Raw genomic sequence first — 14,008 nt, 5'->3', positions numbered from 1 at the left:
TCAGATGATTTCTTTTTGGTCCTTAATTTTCATTCCTTTCAAGTTGAAGAACTCCCTTTAGCATTTCTTGTAAGACATGTCTAGTGTTTACAAATTCTTTCAGCTTTTGTTTCTCTGGGAAAGTATTTCTCCTTCCTTTGTGAAGGGTAATTTTCCTGGATATAATATTCCAGGTTGAACGTTTCTTTCCTTCAGCACTTTGAATATGTCCCCCCACTCCCTCCCGTCCTGTAAGGTTTCTTCTGAGAACTCTGCTTCCATATGTATTGAAGCTCCTTCATACGTAGTTTGCTTCTTTTCTCTTGCTGCTTTTAGGATTCCTTCTGTATCCTCGACTTTTGACAGTTTGGTTATTATATGCCTTGTGCTAGTCTTATTTGAGTTGAATCTGCTTGGCATTCTTTGGCTTTTTTGTACCAGGATATTCTTATCTTTCTTGAGGTTTGGAAAGTTCTATTATTTCTTGGAATAAACTTTCTACTTCACTCTCTCTATATATATGTCATGTTTAAGGCCAGTAATTCTTAGATTTCCCCTTTAGAGGCAATTTTCTAGATCTTGTAGGCATGCTTCATTTTTTAAAATTATCTTTTCTTCTCTGTGTATTTTCATATAATCTGTCTTCAAGCTCACTAGTTCTTTCTTCTGCTTGATCAGTTCTGGTGTTGGGAGATTGGTGCATTTTTCAGTTTGTCCATTGAATTTCTTAGCTCCATAATTTCTGCTTAATTTTTAAAAATTATTTCAATCTCTTTGTTAAATTTCTCTGATAGAATTCTGAATTTCTTCTCTGCGATATCCTGAGGTTCATTTAGGTTCTTCAAGATGGTTACTTTGAATTCCCTGTCTGAGAGATCACATATCTCTGTCACTCCAGGATTGGTTACTGGTGGCTTATTTAACTCTATTTGGTGCAGTCATGATTTGCTGGATGTTCATGATGCTTGTGAACATTTGTCAATATCTGGGTTTTGAAGAGTTAGGTATTTATTCCAGTCTTTGTAGTCTGGGCTTGTTTGTACCCATTCCTGAGGGAGAGTTCCAAGAATTCTTAGGGGATTTAGTGCAGTGACCTAAGGCTGTGGACACTGCATCTGTTTCAGCACTAGGGGGAACCCTAAGCCCAGGAATGCTGGAACTCTTGCACACTCCTAATACACAGCCTTGGTGGACTTGGGGAAGATAAAGAATTCCCTGGCTTACCAGGCAACATCTCTTATTCTCTTCCCTCTCTTTCTTCCAATTCGAATGATCCCCTCTCTGCACTGGGATGCCTGCATTTGAGGGAGGGCTGATGTGGGCACCCCCATGGCCCCTACGGGGACACCACTTTATGTCATCTTCCAGACCTGCAAATTTTGGGGGGTTTTCCAAGGCTCATGGTCGCTATTGCCTGACTGCTGGTGATGTTTAATCAAAGCCCAAAGCCACTTTAGTCATCAAGTGGTGAATTCTGCCAGGAATGGATCTGTCTTATCAAGGGAGCACCTTACCTTCTGGCCCAGGGTATGTCTAGAAATGCCATTAAGGAGCAAAGGTCTGAAATCAGGGTCTTAAGGAATCTACTTGGTACTTTGTTTACTGTGGTTGAGTTGGTGCCCAAGTTGCAAGAAAAAGTACTCATCCCTCTTCTTCTCCCAAACGGAAGGAGTCTCCCCGCAAGCTGCACTGCATGAAGTTGAGAGAGGGTTGACACAGGCACTCCCATGTCTGCCACAACTGGTGTTGTACTGGGTCCCATCCCAAGTCCACTGCTTCTTAGACAGGCTCAGCACCAGAGCTTGCCCAAGGACTGCTATCCTTGTGTCTTGACTGCCAGTCAAATTTACTGATAGCCCCAAACCACTTTAGTCAGATGGTAGTGAAGGTGGCCGGGACCTGGATTCCTCTCAGTGGAGCAGAAGATTCCCCTCTGGCTTAGGGCTTGTCCAGATGCTCCCTCCATGAGCACTGGCAGAATTCTGCCTTGTATTGTGTTCTGCTACGACAGGGCAGCACTGAGTGCTAATGCAATGTCCCACACTCACTTTGCTGTCCCCTCCCCAAGCATACAGATTCTTCATCTTGCACCACCTGGGGTTGGGGGAGGGTGGTGTAAGCAATGCAAACCTATCCTTTTTACTCTCTCTAAAGCCTATTTCCTTGCCATTATGTTAAAACCAGGTACTATTATTGCTCACCTGATATTTTGGTTCTTATAAAGGTGACTTCTTTCATGGACAGTTGTTCAGTTTGGTGTTCTTGCAGGGTTGACAATTGCTGGGGGTTTCTATCTGGCCATCTTGCTCTGCCTCCTCCTTTTATCTGCAAGGATTTTATATGTGTAGATATACATATAACTGATTAGTTTTAATGTTCTTTTTTATTGTGGTTTTATATGTATATAAATATACATATATATAAAATTTATTTCTTTAGCCATGTTTAAGTATACAATTCAGTAGTATTAAGTACATTCATATTATTGTGAAGCCATCACCACTATGCGTCTTCACAACCTTTATGTTCCCAAACTAAAACTTTCTACTCATAAAACAATAAGTCCCTATTCCCTCCTTCCTCCAGCCCCCATAACCACTACTCTACTTTCTATCTTTACGAATTTGACTTCACTAGGTGCTTCATAGAAGAGGGATCATAAATTATTTCTCCTTTTGTTGCTAGCTTATTTCACTCAACATAATGCCTTCAAGGTTCATCTGTGTTGCAGCATGTGCCAAAATATTATTCCATTTTTTTAATTTTTTTAATTTTTTTTATTTTTTGAGACGGAGTCTCACTCTGTCTCCCAGGCTGGACTGCAGTGGCTGGATCTCAGCTCACTGCAAGCTCCGCCTCCTGGGTTTACGCCATTCTCCTGCCTCAGCCTCCCGAGTAGCTGGGACTACAGGCGCCCGCCACCTCGCCCAGCTAGTTTTTTGTATTTTTTAGTAGAGACGGGGTTTCACCCTGTTAGCCAGGATGGTCTCGATCTCCTGACCTCGTGATCCGCCCGTCTCGGCCTCCCAAAGTGCTGGGATTACAGGCTTGAGCCACTGTGCCCAGCTATTATTCCATTTTAAAGCTGAGTAATAGTCTAGTATGTACATACCACATTTTTTGTTTATCTGTTCATCTGTTAATGAACATTTGAATTGTTTTCATCTTTTGGTTGTTGTGAATAATGTTACTGTGAATGCGTGTGTGTGTGTGTGTGTGTGTGTGTGTGTGTGTGTGTGTATGTACTATCTGACCAGTCAGATAGTAGTCAGATGATAGTGGTCCGACTTTATTCTTTTGTATGTACCATAGAGACAGAAAGTAGAGTAGTGGTTACCAGGGGCTGGAGGAAGGAGGGAATGGGGACTTACTGTTTAATCAGTACTAAGTTTTATTTTGGGAGCATAAAAGTTGTGAAGATGGATAGTGGTGATGGTTGCACAGATATATATATATATATATACCTGTTTGAATCCCAGCTTTCAATTATTCTGGGCATAAACCCAGAAGCAGAATTGCTGGATCATACAGTAATTGTATGTTTCATTTATGAGGAACCACCATGCTGTTTTCCATAGTGGCTATGCTATTTTACAATCCTATCCACAGCGCACAAGGGCTCCAATTTTCTCCACATCCTTGCCAACACTTGCTAATTTCTGATGGGTTTTTTGGGTATTTTTATTGATTTATTTTTATAATAACTATACTAATGGGTATGAAATGGAATCTTATTGTGGTTTGGATTTGCATTTCCCCAATGATTAGTGATGCTGAGAATCTTTTCATGTGTTTATTGACCATCTGTATACGATGTACAGATGTCCAATGTTTATTCAAGTCCTTTGCCCACTTTTCAATTGGGTTGTTTTTGTTGTTGAGTTGTACAAGATTTTTTTTGTATATTCTGGATATTAATCCCTTATTAAATATATGATTTGCAAATATTTTCTTTCATTTCACAGACTGCCCTTTCACTCTGCTGATAGTGTCCTTTGAAACATGGAAGTTTTGCTGGGCGCAGTGGTTCAAGCCTGTAATCCCAGCACTTTGGGAGGCCGAGACGGGCGGATCACGAGGTCAGGAGATCGAGACCATCCTGGCTAACACGGTGAAACCCCGTCTCTACTAAAAAATACAAAAAAAAAACTAGCCAGGCGAGGTGGCAGGCGCCTGTAGTCCCAGCTACTCAGGAGACTGAGGCAGGAGAATGGCCTAAACCCGGGAGGCGGAGCTTGCAGTGAACTGAGATCCGGCCACTGCACTCCAGCCTGGGCCAAAGAGCTGGACTCCGTCTCAAAAAAAAAAAAGAAAAAAGAAAAAAGAAACATGGAAGTTTTACATTTTGATAAAGTCCAACTTCTCTGTTTTTTCTTTTCTTCTTATGTTTGCTTCTAAGAGTTTTATAGTTTCATCTACTACATTTAGGTGTTTGATCAATTTTGAGGTTTTTTTGGATATAGTGCAAGACAGTAGTCTGACTTTATTCTTTTGTATGTACCTATCCAGTTTTCCGAGCATCATTTGTCGAAAAGACTGTACTTTCCCCACTGAATGTCTAAGTAATCTTGTCAAAAATCACTTGACCATGTATGTGAGAATTTATTTCTGTGCTCTCTATTCTATTCCACTGTTCTTATATGTCTGCCTTTATGACAGTAACCCACTGTCTTGATTACTACAGCTTTGTTTATGCTGTTTTCCATAGTGGCTACACTATTTTACAATCCTATCCACAGTGCACAAAGCCTCCAATTTCTCCACATCCTTGCCAACACTTGCTAATTTCTGGTAGGAGTTTTGGGGGTATTTGTATTCATTTGCCCATCTTTAATCATGTTCTGTTGAAGTATTCCACTTCTTAAGCCTACCCGTGAGGCCTATATTCCCTGCGAAAGAAAAAGTTGATATGCCTAGTAGGCCAATGATCCTCTCAAAGCTCGTATAATTAGGCAGGAGCCAGGGATAGGCAGTAAAACTGCTTCTTTGCAGAGTTCCAAGTAGGAAGTGGAACAGAAGTTTCCTGTCCTTTTTATTTTCTTCAGCTTATCTAGTAAACTTCTCCCTCCAGGACTTTTACCCAGACAGAGATGATTGGACAAACGTCGGACCACCTTGTTCTCTGTGTCTCTTCCTCTTCTTCCCCCCACAATACATCTAAAATAGATGAAGTGTTTTCATTTATCTTCCTGTCTGACTTGGACCTCCATTATATAAAACACTATCATTATCATTAAGTCCACTAACTACTTCTTGACAGTATCAATAATATTGACAAATTCATTTCTTCATCTTGATTTACAAATTTGGGCATGGCTTTATAAATAATAGAATTGTCTGTTTAGGGGTTCACTTGGCTCATACAAATACCACCTCTTTCCCATCCTTCCATTTCCACCCTAAGCAAGAAATGTCCAATTTAAATGCCATTAGACAAAGCATTCCTGAATGACACAGAGAAGTGACTATGACTCTACCTTGGATGGTGATTGAGAAGGCATGTGAAGAAGAATAATGTTAATTCTGGACATGGTTAGAGCCTTGAATTGGCTACTGATGATAAAATATCAGATTAGAGGGCTGGGCACGGTGGTTCATGCCTGTAATTCCAACACTTTGAGAGGCTGAAGCAGAAAGATCACTGGAGCTCAGGAGTTTGAGACCATCCTGGCCAACATGGTGAAACCCCACCTCTACTAAAAATACAAAAATTAGCTGTGTGTGGTGGTGCACACCTGTCATCCTAGCTACTGGGGAGGCTGAGGCAGGAGAATCGCTGGAACCCTGGAAGGGGAGGTTACAATGAGCCAAGATTGAGCCACTGCACTCCAGCCTGGGAGACAGAGTAAGACTCCATCAAATAAAATAAAATAAAATCAGATTAGGATACATACAGATATCCAATGCTCCCTTAAAATTGTCCAAGTCTGAAACTAAATGTGTACATTTTTGTTTTGTGCTCAGTAAAGGTTCTTGAAGCATTAACTTATGAAATACAATACCCTTGAGAAAATAACATATTATTCATGTGAGTGACTCTCTACTGAGAACATATGTGGATAGCAGCATAGCCAGAACTTACGACTGTCAATAAATGAGAGGTAGCTGAAAGTCTGGGAAAGACTGCAAAACCAGGAGTAGTAGACAACAAAGAAAGAACTTGCCAGCTGGATAGCATCACCAAGCACTGGCCTTCCATGTGGGTGGTCAAAGAATCTATTGTTGAATGTTGAAAAGCATCACTTGGACAAATCAACCCAGGAGTCATTGCCATCTGTTTTACTGGAATTTGTTATTCTGCACCATTTACCCAGGTTTGCATGAAATATATAAATTTGTACTTTGCAAAATCCTACTCATTGAGTTTTGAAAACCTAAGCCAAAAGCCTCTTTATTTTTACTCTTTGAACTTAAAACTTTACAAAAACATATGCTTCACTTAAAATTTAGTCCTCCTGATTTTGTGAAAGCGAGAATATTTTAGGTGCATATTTTTATTTTTCAACATTTTTCCTCATTTATCATAATAAAAATATTGAGTTGATGAATAATATGGTTTATTAACTACTGACAAACATCTCAAGCAAATTATATGCTTGAAGTAGAGCAATGCAGTTAGGTTTTCTTTTTCATAATATCTGGCACAATTCTAAACTCATAAAAGATCTTAACTGGGCTACCATAAAATGGCCTGCAATGGATTCTAGTGAAATTTAATAAGATACTCAGTTACTAGCTTCATTAAAACACAATGGGTTCATTATAACCCAAATCTGGCAGAAACTCTCATTACTCTGGGTTTGTATTACCTCATGTAATTCTGCTTTTTAAAGTTCTTTTCTTTCCCCTCTCATCCAAACCCCATCACACTCTTGGTGTTACATTATAGCCAATTAACATACTTTAACTGTTTGTAATATATCATGTTTTTATTACTATTCTAAAGGAGTTTGTGTTTTTTCATTTTCTTCATTAGATCATTCAAGTAAGTCTCAAAGACTTTAAATGCTCTACTTGATTGTATTCAAAGTTTTAAAAAACATACTGCTCTAAGACTATGAAGTGCTACCATTTTGAATCATTATGCCCTCTCTGTGATAAGAATATGATCCAATGCTATGCTATTCTCTGAATTAATCATAAAATGACGTAAGAGGCTTGTATAAAAAAATATGTAATAGACCGTAAGCTTCTTGAGAGTACAGTTAGGATTATATTTCCATAACAGCTAACATTTATCAGGTGCTTACAACATGTCAGCTATGGTGCTAAGTTGGATTTTTTATCTCACTTAAGATGACAGCTGAATGATATCTCTATTATGCATTCTTCCTCATTTTACAAGTGAAAATAAATGAGACCCTGAGGAGCTAACGACTAGCTCAAGGTCACAAACCCAGTAGGTAATGGAAGGAGAAATCTAATCCAGTTATAACTCCAAAGTCACCACTCTCTCCACTTTATTGAACTGTTTTGGGTCTTGGTTTCTAAAGAGCCCATGACAGTGCTTGGCACTGAGTTGGCATTCAAATATTTGTTGACTTTAATGTTGATGGTGCTAATAAGTCACCAACAAACTGTTGCAATTCAGTGTTGTTTTATTTCAATGTTGTTCTTTTTAATAGCCACTTTTGGTTGAATTTAACTATTGTTTTATTTTGTTTATTGTCAAAATGATGTATGAGTAGACATAGCTCCAAGGGGACTGAAAAGTAAACATTTACCATAGCTACAGGGAAGTCAGTCAGGAAGTGTTAAAATGGAATTTGGCAACTAAAGGAAGCTGACAGAATAAGGAAGCAAATAAGAGAAAACAAAACAAACAAAAAATCAAGAAAGCAATACAAACTCCTGCACCTCCTCTTCTATTCCCTATTGCATTGGATATCACCATCATGCCCCATTATACAAGCTAGAAACCTAGGAGGCATCTATGATTCCTCCTTTTTCTTTACCTTCTTTATCCTATTTAATCACTTACCTATTCTAAATACTGCGTATACTTTTATAATCTGTCCCCTCCTTTTCTCTCCTGCAATCACAGCTTGTTTTATTTCTTACCCCGTATTAAAACCATTCTAACTAATCTCTCTGCCTTCAGTCTCTTCTCCTTAGGTCCTTTGTCCACACAGTTACAAGAATGACATCTAAAATGCAAAACTTATGATGTCACGCACTCACGTCTTTTAAACTCTTTAGTGGCTCTTCACCAACTCAGAATAAAGGAAACCTACTCTACTTTTCTTTTTAAGCCATTTCTGTGTGTTGCAGATGAGTGAAAACAATTTGGATAATTCAGCAAATGCCAAGTTGTGTTTTGTTTTTTGTTTGTTTGTTTGTTTTTTGTAAATATTGTAGTATCTGATGGTGAAAGATATGTGAAAACTGTATGTTCTCTCTCCCAAATCTTGGCTATTAGATAGTAGCTACAACAAAATAAAGTATCAAGTTAAATTACACACCATGTACAAATGTTCATTAGAAAGGAGGCAAAACAACAACAACAAAAAACCTATACACTCTGTTCTATAACTCTGGGAGATCCCACTCTCTGACCTAAACCCAAAGACTAGTACTTTGCATGAAAAGCACATTTTCAAGAAGGTGCAATGAAGGAGCATTGGTAGGACTAGGGTGCGCTACAGTCAGACTGGGCAGCAGAAGACTGAGAAATTGAGATACATGAGACCAACATGGCTCCAGACCCCTAGCTTTTGTTGAATTCTAAAACCTCCTTAATGCAGCAGCAAGTGGGTCCTATATATCACTTCTAACAATTGCCTGCCTTAAACACCATTCATTTCAACAATAAAAATTTATTTCTTATGTTCCTGAAGACAAGTAGATCCTGTGGTGTAGCTTTTGTTAAAGATGATCAATGTTTTTCTTTTTTTTTTTTTTGAGACGGAGTCTTGCTCTATCGCCCAGGCTGGAGTGCAGTGGTGCTATCTTGGCTTACTGCAAGCTCCGCCTCCCAGGTTCAAGCGATGCTCCTGCCTCAGCCTCCCGCCACCGCGCCTGGTTAATTTTTTTGTGTTTTTAGTAGAGACGGGATTTCACCATGTTAGCCAGGATGTTCTTGATCTCCTGACCTCGTGATCCACCCACCTTGGCCTCCCAAAGTGCTGGGATTACAGGCGTAAGTCACCGCGCCCGGCCGCTTTTTGTTTTACTGGAATTTGTTATTCTGCACAGTTTACCCCTTTTTTATTTTTTATTTTTGTTATTGTTTTTTTTTTTATTTTTTTAAGAGACAGGGTCTTACTCTCTCAACCCAGGCTAGATTGCAGTGGCAAGATCATAGCCCAGTATAACCTCAAACTCCTGGGCGCAAGCGATCGTCCCACCTTTGCTGGAAGTGGCATTTTCAACCTATTCAACCTTACATTTAAATATAAGAAGATATCCTTCTTGTCATGGTGTCAGTCAGTGACCCAGACTTTCAAGCTCTATTTTGTGTAAACTCATTTAGATGGCATCCAAAGGACTAAGAAAGGTTTGTAGTACTTATGTGGTATGCCATAGCTCCTACAATCCTTATTTTGCGTATTTCATAGCTTAAGGTACTGAAAACAAGTATTCAACAGTATTATTATTATTATTATTTTATATTGATATTCTCCAGAATATTGTTTTTAATTGCAGAAATGAATTAGCACTGCAAATATCCAATAACAGAAATGTTAAGATAAATGCATAAGGTAGAATATTACACACTCATTAAATAACATGCTTTTATTTATTTTTAAGTTACATTCATTTAATTATTTATTTTTTAGATACAGTATCTCACTTTGTCATCCAGGCTGGAGTGCAGTCATGCGGTTGTAGATCACTGTAGCCTTGAACTCCTGGGCTTCAAGCAAACCTCCTGCCTCAGCCTCCTGAGCAGCTAAGACACAGGCACACAGGCCACCATTCCCAGCTAATTTTTTTTTAATTTTTTGACAGAGACAGAGTCTCACTATGTTGCCCAGGCTGGTCTTGAACTCCCAGCCTCAAGCCATTCTCTCGCCTTAGCCTTCTAAAAGCACTGGGATTACAGGCATGAGCCACCTTGCCCAGCCACATGATCAATGTTAAGTAATCAATCCTTAAGGTGATAATTCCTGATTATGGTATTCCATGTGTTATTTGACCATCGCTAGAATGATGGTTGCAATTAAAAGACTTCTAACACGATTTAATTGCCTGTATAACATACGACATACCCACTTTCATAATTTTTAGCTATGAAAACATCCAGTTACTTATAGCTTCTTCATTAACTCATCCACAAATGTTTAATTGGTGCCTCTTATATGTCAGTCACTGTTCTACATCCTGCAAATGCAGCAACAGATGTGGCAGACAAAGCCTCTGTTCTCATGGTGTTTACATTCCTAAGGGGACACACTATATATATATATATATATATATATATATATTATATATATAGTGATAAGCTGTATATACCAATAGTCAGATTTCTTTTGATTGCAAGTGACAGAATCCTGAGCAAATTAATTTAGAAAAAAATAATTTAACAGAAGGATAAAGAAAAGCAGAAGGTGAGGTGCAAGAACAAGAAGAGTTTAGAGGATTCAGAAACTGGAACTAAAGATGTAGTTGCCCTAAAGACTCATACTCTCTACATCTTCCCCATCTCTTTTCTCAGTTGTTCTTTACACATGGACTTCATTCTTTCCTAGAGTAAACGATCTCTCTCCAGTTGGAAGGTAAAATGGCCACAGTGGTTCTCAACCAAAAGCAATTTTGACTCCCAGAAAACATCTGAACATGTCTGGAGATATTTTCAGTTGTCATAATTGGGATGATGCTACTGGCATCTAATGGATAGAGACTAGGAATGTTGCTAAATATCCTGCAATGTTTGGGACAACTGCCTGCAACAAAGAATTATGTTGACCTGAATATTAAGAGTTCCAATGTTGAGAAACCTTGCTCTAGGGGTGATTCAAATCTTACATCATTCCAGTGTAGGAATCCCTAATATTCACTAGTGTATAAGAAATATGACAGTAGCATATATAATACAACAATAATGCCAACAACATTTAATAAGTATTTACTATGTGACAGGAAATATTTTAAGTCCTTTCATGTATTAACACATTCATCCTCACAACAGAACTATGATGTAGGTATTATTGTGATCTCCCTGTTTTGCAAATAAGAAAACTAAGGTACAGAAAAGTGTAATAGCTTATCTAAGCTTACACAGCTATTAAGTAGTGGAAATTATATCCAGGAAGTTTCACTCCAGAGTATATGGTCCTAAACTTTGTGACACTGTTTTTCAGTTGCTACTTTAGCATAATAAAACCCTAGGAAAAGAATCTGATTGATCTGGCTTGGGTCATATGCCATCCCTTGGATGAACTGCTCCAGCCAGGAGAATGCTATATAATGATTGGCTTAGTCTGGATCATATACTCACGCCTATAGTTAACTGGGCTGTGTAATATACTTAACAGTTCTACCACATAGTTGGAGTGAGGGAAAAATACACTGCTAAAACAAGAAAGAGGGCTGGGGCGGTGGCTCATGCCTGTAATCTCAGCACTTTGGGAAGCCGAAGTGGCTGGATCACCTGAGCTCAGGAGTTTGAGACTAGCCTGGGCAACATGGCAAAACCCAGTCTCTACAAAACAAATACAAAAATTAGCTGGGTGCAGTGGCCTGTGCCTATAGTTGCAGCTACTCGGGAGGCTGAGGCAGGAGGATTGCTTAAGCCCAGGAGGCTTAAGCAATGAGTTGCAGTGAGCCTGGATGATGCGATTGCACTCCAGCCTGGGTGACAGAGTGAGACCCTGCCTCAAAAAAACATTTTAAAAGACAAAGAAAACAAAAAAGAAACAAGGGTACAGGGCAGACAACAATGATTGAACTACCTTTTCCATAATGCTATTTCTCACTTCTGCTCGTCTGCTCATACTGTTCTCATTGTTTGGCATGCTCTGCCTAACATTCTCCCACAAGTACACATCTCAGCTTGAAGAACAATATAAGGTAAAATCTCTACTTGGAAACCTTCCACTATCACCCCTTTCAAGTTAAGTTATATCCTCTTTTCTCTTATGCCCATAATATCCTGCACATATCTCTTTCGTGTTATTGCCCATATAGCATATATATCACTCTCCCCCACTATACTGTGATTGCCTTTAAAACCGTCAATGTGTTGTATTCATCTTTCCATCCCACACGCCTAACCCTGCGTCCACACATATAATAGGGATCCAATAAATGTTAGTTGACAGAATGGCAGATTTAAAAGTTTCTTGGGAAAAGTCAAAAGCAAGAGTCCTAAGATTAATTGAGTTTCTGTGGTAAGATAGTAAGAAAAAATTCCCAGGTGACATGGTCTGTCTGCTAGTAATTTAGTTCTTTCAATTGAACAGCCTGCCAGAAACAATGCTTATAGAGTGACTGTACTGTGGAGTAAGGAGAAGTGAGAATTCCACATTTTTTTGTAAAATTATGAATCACAGAAGAGTAGAGCTGGAAGGGTGCTTAGAGATTATTTAGTCCAGGGCTTGTCATTTAATATGTAAGAACTCTAAAGCCAAAATATTTTTTAATAAAGTGCACAGAATAATGACAATCAACTAAAAATTGATTGAAGACTTAACTATAAGACCTGAAAGTTGTAAAACCCACAGAAGAAAATATAAGGGAAAAGCTTGATGACATCAGTATATCCAGTGATTTCATGGAAATGACATCAAAAGCTCAGGCAACAAAAGTAAAAATGGACAAGTGGGCTACATCAAACTAAATAAGCTTCTGCGCAGTGAAGGAAACAGAGTAAAAAGACAACCTACGGAAAGAGAGAAATATTTGCAAACTATACATCTGATAAGGGGCTAATCTCCAAAATATATAAGAAACTCCTATGACTTGATAGCAACAACAGAAAACCCCACAAAACTCTAATAACTTGATTTTAAAATGGCTAAGGACTTGAATGGACATTTCTTTGAAGAAGACATGATGAGTCAACAAGTATGTGAAGACAGATTCAGTGTCACTAATCATCAGGGAAATGAAATCACAACAACAATAAGGTATCACTCAACACTACTGACTATCCCTTACCAAAATGCTTGAGGCCAGAAGTGTTTCACATTTCAGATTTTGGAATATTTACATATACATAATGATATATGTTGGATATGCGATGTAAGTCTAAACAGAAAATTCACTTATGTTTCATTTACACCTTATACACTTTATACCATAGCCTGAAAGTAATTTTATACAATATTTTAAATAGTTTTGTGCATAAAATGAGGTTTTGACTGCAATCTACCAAGTAAAGTCAGGTGTGGAACTTTCCACTCATGGTATCATGTCAGTGCTCAAAAAGATTCAGATTTTGGAGCATTTCAGATTTCAGATATTTGGATTAGGGATACTCAATCTGTATGTTTTTTAAAGGCAGTAAGTGTTGGTTGGCTGTGGAGAAATTGGAACCCTTATGTACTGTTGGCAGGAATGCAAAATGGTGCAGCCATTGTGAAAATCAACATGGAGTTTCCTCCAAAAATTAGAAATAGAATTACCATATGATCCAGCAACCCCACTTCTGGGTATTTATCCAGAAAATTTGAATCCTAATCTTAGAGATATTAGCACTCCAATTGTAGCACTATTTGCAAAAGCCAAAATAAATGACGACCTAAATGCCCATTTACAAATGAATGGAATTTTATATGTATATATACAATGGAATATTATTCAGCCTTAAAAAATAAAGAAATTCTGCCATATGTGACAATATGAATGAACCTGGAAGACACTATGCTAAGCAAAATAAACTAGTCACAGAAGGGAAAATACTGCATGATTTCATTTACATGAGATATCAAAAATAGTCAAACTCATGGGAACGAAGAATAGAATTGTGGTTTCCAGGGGTTAGGAAGAGAGGGAAAAACGGAGTTGCTGATGGGTATAAAATTTGTTATGCAAAATGAATAAGTTCTGAAGAGCCACTGTAAAACACTGACTACAGATGACCATA

This window comes from Trachypithecus francoisi, unplaced genomic scaffold, assembly GCF_009764315.1.
Source record: "Trachypithecus francoisi isolate TF-2019V2 unplaced genomic scaffold, Tfra_2.0 Lachesis_group6, whole genome shotgun sequence".
NCBI lineage: Eukaryota > Metazoa > Chordata > Mammalia > Primates > Cercopithecidae > Trachypithecus > Trachypithecus francoisi.
This window is presented reverse-complemented; position numbering follows the sequence as displayed.